This window comes from Leptodactylus fuscus, chromosome 10 (assembly GCF_031893055.1).
Source record: "Leptodactylus fuscus isolate aLepFus1 chromosome 10, aLepFus1.hap2, whole genome shotgun sequence".
In the NCBI taxonomy this organism is placed as follows: Eukaryota; Metazoa; Chordata; class Amphibia; order Anura; family Leptodactylidae; genus Leptodactylus; species Leptodactylus fuscus.
Genome location: NC_134274.1, coordinates 67,760,275 through 67,766,547, shown reverse-complemented (window position 1 = coordinate 67,766,547; position 6,273 = coordinate 67,760,275). Strand labels below are relative to the sequence as shown.

Below are 6,273 nucleotides of genomic sequence, written 5' to 3'. Positions count from 1 at the left end.
TCATACCCTGTATAGGATATATATATATATATATATATATATATATATATATATATATATATATATATAATTTTATATCATAGTAGGGACTCCACCATAGAAATTACATGTGCAATTTATGAACAATCTTACATTGGTAAGAAATACATAAAGGTCTCTTTATACAAATTGTGTAACTGGTAAACATTTGCAGATTTAACACATTACAGATATGTCAGCTTATCTACACTAATTGAAGTTTAGAATACTTGCCAAGCGTACTAATCATCGCTTCCTTGTTTCTCCAGCCAAGTCTGTCTCATGTACTTAACAAATCTCCATTCTCTGCATTTCATAAAGAGGGCCAGTCAGCTGTCTGATTTATTAAAGAATTGTATTTCTTGTTATATGCCAATACTCCGCATTGTGCAGTTCCTCCTGGAATTTTATGATTAAATTAATAATTGGGATTTATGCCTTAGAAGGTATTACTTTACACTCTGATCTGTCAGTGCTGCCAATATCAGATCATGTGAAATGGAATCGTAACAGACAGTTCTCAGTTAATGCATACATTTCTTTCAGCACTTTTATAGGTAAACGTGCGTCAAAATAATTTAATAAGAAATGCAGGTCATTATCAAACCATACCAAAACTTTCACATAATTTTACAGGATAAGTTGCAAATATATGTCCGCATTGATAGAAAAAAACATAACTTTCTCTAGTGCCACCTTTTGGAAGGTAGTTACCAGTAGATCAATGCCTGGTTTTCCTTAATTAAAGCCAAGCCTGTATGTCACTTCCAAAAGGAAGAGAGACCCATGCACAGACAGCTGTTTTGTGGTTATTGTGCCCATAAGTATAAATCAGTATACTGGTAGACTAAGTGGGTCTCTTTCCTTTGAAGGAGACTTACAGACTTACTGTCTTGACTGTAGTCCCATATCATGCCACTAAGTTTCAGGAAACCACTCCTGGAAAAGGAGCTATCTTCTCCTTTTTTCATCACGGACTAATTTCCATATTCTTTTACCAGAGTCTTTCACAGGTGGCATATGTGGTCTATAAGTCCCTGCACATTACAACGTGGCCTGAAAAGGCAGTTACTGCTTAAAGAGGACCTTTCATCAGATCGGGCACAGGCAGTTTTATATACTGCTGGAAAGTTGACAGTGCGCTGAATTCAGCGCACTGTCGGCTTTCCCAATCTGTGCCCGGTGTAAAGCGCTATCGGTCCCGGGACCGTAGCGCTTTAGTGTCAGAAGGGCGTTTCTGACAGTTAGCCAGGAACGTCCTGCCTCGCGGCGCCTATCGCGCTGCACAGAGTGAGAGCATTATCAGTAGCGGGAGGGGGCGTTCCTCCCCGCTCCACAGTACAGCGCGATAGGCGCCGCTGGGCAGAAGGGCGTCCCTGGCTAAGTGTCAGAAATACCCTTCTGACTGTAAAGCGCTACGGTACCGGGACCGATAGCGCTTTACACCGGGCACAGATCGGGAAAGCCATACTGTCAGCTTTCCAGCAGTATATAAAACTGCATGTGCCCGATCTGGTGAAAGGTCCTCTTTAAGGAGACATAGTAACATTTCAGACCTATATATCAAGGAAAATGCCATTCTTGGCCATTATATGACTTGTATTTTGCATATCAGTAGTTTTCTTCTTTGCAAGCTTATCTGTAATTCTCCATTGTTCCTAAGCTAGTGGTTGAAGACTGGTTACTATGATGTCTCCCATAGACTGCACATGGAGAAAACTAGAGATTTTCCACTTTCGCACATTTTCTGTCTGTCAAAAAGCATCCTCAGGATCACAAAGGACATTATAGAGAAGTAATGAACAGTATTGATGTGAATAAACCTCTTGGATTGAGTGAGAAATATTTCTGTTTGCTGCTAGCTTCATCTTTACTTCCCTGTTACTTGGCTACTCCTTCTCTTTCCCTCTTAACGGATACACATGTAAAGCGGCGTTCACCCTGCCGCCGCTGTCCGCTCCAAGATTTCGGTCGTAAACCCCGGGGAAACTGTACAGGGGACGACTTGTTGGCAGTCAGTTTTCCCATACATTTGAATGGGTTTTCAAAGGTGACTGCCGGTTGCGGCCTCTCCGCCTGGAAACCAGATTTTTTTTTGCATGGAGACAAAGTCCTGCATGTAGGAATTTGTGTCCGTACAAAAAAAAACAAACAGTTTCCAGACAGAGAGGCCGCATCCAGACAACAGATGGGACTTTGTGCAGGACTTTGTGTCCGTGCAAAAAAAACTGGTTTCCAGGCGGAGAGGCCACATCCAGACACCAGATGGGAAGTGCATGTAACACTGCTGCTTTTCAAGTAATACGTTAGGTGCGGTGAAACAACTGCTTAGCGATGGTTTTGGAGGAACTGCTTGAATAGGAGCTGTGCTACATACACTCCCTGTCCACTAGCCCTTTTTGGCTCCTGGAGGTTGCTAGAACAGCTGATCTGTGCGAATGTGTGCACCATTAATTTTTTTTTTCTCCAAATGTCAGTCTGTTGGTACCAATGACCAATGATGTCATCAGTATAAAAAATCATTTTGGGGCTGGAAAACCCCTCTAAAAGTGAAACTTATACTGTATATACATAGATATCTATTTACATACACACAAACATATATAATATTCATTGGCAACTGATCATGATAAAGACTGTCACCAATAAGATGGTTACAGAAAATCTTTACAACTCAGCAAATTTTTTAATCTATATACAGTCCTATGAAAAAGTTTGGGCACCCCTATTAATCTTAATCATTTTTAGTTCTAAATATTTTGGTGTTTGCAGCAGCCATTTCAGTTTGATATATCTAATAACTGATGGACACAGTAATATTTCAGGATTGAAATGAGGTTTATTGTACTAACAGAAAATGTGCAATATGCATTAAACCAAAATATGACCGGTGCAAAAGTATGGGCACCTCAACAGAAAAGTGACATTAATATTTAGTAGATCCTCCTTTTGCAAAGATAACAGCCTCTAGTCGCTTCCTGTAGCTTTTAATCAGTTCCTGGATCCTGGATAAAGGTATTTTGGACAAACAATTCAAGTTCAGTTAAGTTAGATGGTCGCCGAGCATGGACAGCCCGCTTCAAATCATCCCACAGATGTTCAATGATATTCAGGTCTGGGGACTGGGATGGCCATTCCAGAACATTGTAATTGTTCCTCTGCATGAATGCCTGAGGATTTGGAGCGGTGTTTTGGATCATTGTCTTGCTGAAATATCCATCCCCGGCGTAACTTCAACTTCGTCACTGATTCTTGAACATTATTCTCAAGAATCTGCTGATACTGAGTGGAATCCATGTGACCCTCAACTTTAACAAGATTCCCGGTGCCGGCATTGGCCACACAGCCCCAAAGCATGATGGAACCTCCACCAAATTTTACAGTGGGTAGCAAGTGTTTTTCTTGGAATGCTGTTTCTTTTTGGACGCCATGCATAACGCCTTTTTTTTATAACCAAACAACTCAATCTTTGTTTCCAAAATGAAGTTGGCTTCTCCAAATGTGCTTTTGCATACCTCAGGCAACTCTATTTGTGGCGTACGTGCAGAAACGGCTTCTTTCTCATCACTCTCCCATACAGCTTCTCCTTGTGCAAAGTGTGCTGTATTGCTGACTGATGCACAGTGACACCATCTGCAGCAAGATGATGCTGCAGCTCTTTGGAGGTGGTCTGTGGATTGTCCTTGACTCTTCTCACCATTCTTCTTCTCTGCCTTTCTGATATTTTTCTTGGCCTGTCACTTCTGGGCTTAACAAGAACTGTCCCTGTGGTCTTCCATTTCCTTACTATGTTCCTCACAGTGGAAACTTACAGGTTAAATCTCTGAGACAACGTTTTGTATCCTTCCCCTGAACAACTATGTTGAACAATCTTTGTTTTCAGATCATTTGAGAGCGGGCTGTCCATGTTCGGCGACCATCAAACTTAACTGAACTTGAATTGTTTTGTAGAAAGAAATGGACCAAAATACCTTCATCCAGGATCCAGGAACTGATTAAAAGCTACAGGAAGCGACTAGAGGCTGTTATCTTTGCAAAAGGAGGATCTACTAAATATTAATGTCACTTTTCTGTTGAGGTGCCCATATTTTTGCACCGGTCAAATTTTGGTTTAATGCATATTGCGCATTTTCTGTTAGTACAATAAACCTCATTTCAATCCTGAAATATTACTGTGTCCATCAGTTATTAGATATATCAAACTGAAATGGCTGTTGCAAACACCAAAATATTTAGAACGAAAAATGATTAAGATTAATAGGGGTGCCCAAACTTTTTCATAGGACTGTATATAAAACTCAAAATCTGTAGTAGTCTGCTCTATACAAAGCCACAGTTCTCGCCTGATTTGGGTGAAATTTGGCACACCCCCTCTCCACCCACAGGAGCAGAATACTGCGCACATTACATCTCGTTAGCATCCCCCCGTCATGAGATTAGGGCCCCTAAAATTAGGCCCTATGCATATAATGGGGAAAAATGAAAGTGAAAGCGCTGAGGGGAAAACAACAGTTGTGACTGACAGGGACGGATTATAGCGATGGCGCCAAAGAGTCGCTGCTAAAGGGGCTGCACCACTACACACAACATGATACTTGCTCTGTGCACACAGAAACACATGGATCACATGCGCACATACACGCATACATATACATGGACCACGCACATGCATGCACACATGCATACATACACATGGATCACACGCAATCACACACACATGCGCGCACACACACATATACATGCACGCATGCACTGACAAAACATGTCTGCTCTGCTATCCTTAGTGGCTGCTTGCACACTGCAGTATTTTTCACGGGCCTCCAGGCCATGGATTTGGCGGTTTCATAGACTTCTTTGTGCACAAAGCTGTGAATTTTGCAGGCTCCATAGAAGTCTATGAAGCCCGGAGACTGTAGTGTTACTGTAGTGTGAAAGCAGCCTTACTGAGCAGCAATATGGGTCAGGCGTAAACTGCCTGATAGTAAGATTGTCATTATTGCTTACTATACAGGAGCTTTCATCACTGAAGCCATACAATAGATAGTTGTGTAACTGGAAACCAATTTTACTCTTTTGTCCATGAACTACTTATAAATTACATGGGAGGGAGGGGGAAGGGTTGCATTATGTTGTTAATTGGGTGTAAATTAGTGACATAACTAGGAATGACGGGGGCCCTGTGGCGAACTTTTGACATGCCTCCCCCCCATTATACCCCATAGTGGCCCCTGCACTCAGTATTATACCCCATAGTGGCCCCTGCACACAGTATTATGCCCCATAGTGAACCCTGCACACAGCATTATACCCCATAGTGGCCCCCACAGTATTATACCCCATAGTGGCCCCTGCACAAAGTATTATACCTCATAGTGGCCCCTTCACCCAACATTATGCCCCATTGTGGCCCCTTAACCCAGGATTATGCCCCATTGTGGCCCCTTCACCCAGCATTTTGCCCCACTGTGGACACCCATGAACAATTATTATACCCTGGGGGCTTTTCAGAACCCAGAGCATAATAATCAGAGACCCAGGAGGGATACAAACATAAAAAAACACTGTTACTTACCTATCCCTGGCTTCGCTGTACTTCCCGCTGATGGTGGCTATCTTCAATGACGGTCGGGATGTCACGTGACCCGGGGCTCGAAGCCTGCCTGGAGAGGTAAGTAACACAGTTTTTTATGTTCTCTTACCTCTCCTGGGACTCCGGTCATTATACTCGGGGGACTTTTCAGACCCTCGAGTATAATAATACTGTTTGTGGGGCCCGCGGCGTCAGTTACCAATCCCAGCCACTGCCAGGATCGGTAAGTAAATAATGCCCATTACTGTCTGGAGTAGCTACAGCCAGTAACAGCCAGTAACAGCCTATTAAAAAAAACGCAGCTGCTACCCTGGTAGTTACACCCCTGGTGTAAATGTTTTTTTTTTTTTTTTGTTTTGTTTTTTTAATGTAGATTGTGAGCCCCACATAGAGCTCACAACGTACATTTTCCCTATCAGTATGTCTTTTTCGTTTTTTTGGAGTATGGGATGGAAATCCATGCAAACACGGGGAGAACATACAAACTCCTTGCAGATGGTTTTCTGCCCTTGGCGGGATTTGAACACCAGGACTCCAGCGCTGCAGTGCTAACCACTGAGCCACCGTGTGGCCCCTATGTTTTATATGTTTGTGTAAGGTGCGTACATTTTAATTTTTGATAAAAAAATAGTTAAAAAAATAATTGTAATAGTTTATACTACATA

The 6,273-nt window shown here is 42.3% G+C and overlaps 1 protein-coding gene across 2 annotated transcripts in view; it reads left to right on the top strand.

Annotated features, from left to right (window-relative positions):
• The window catches only part of RASSF4 (Ras association domain family member 4), a 136,510-nt gene that overhangs the window by 43,805 nt on the left and 86,432 nt on the right, over positions 1-6,273 (top strand). The window lies entirely within an intron of this gene.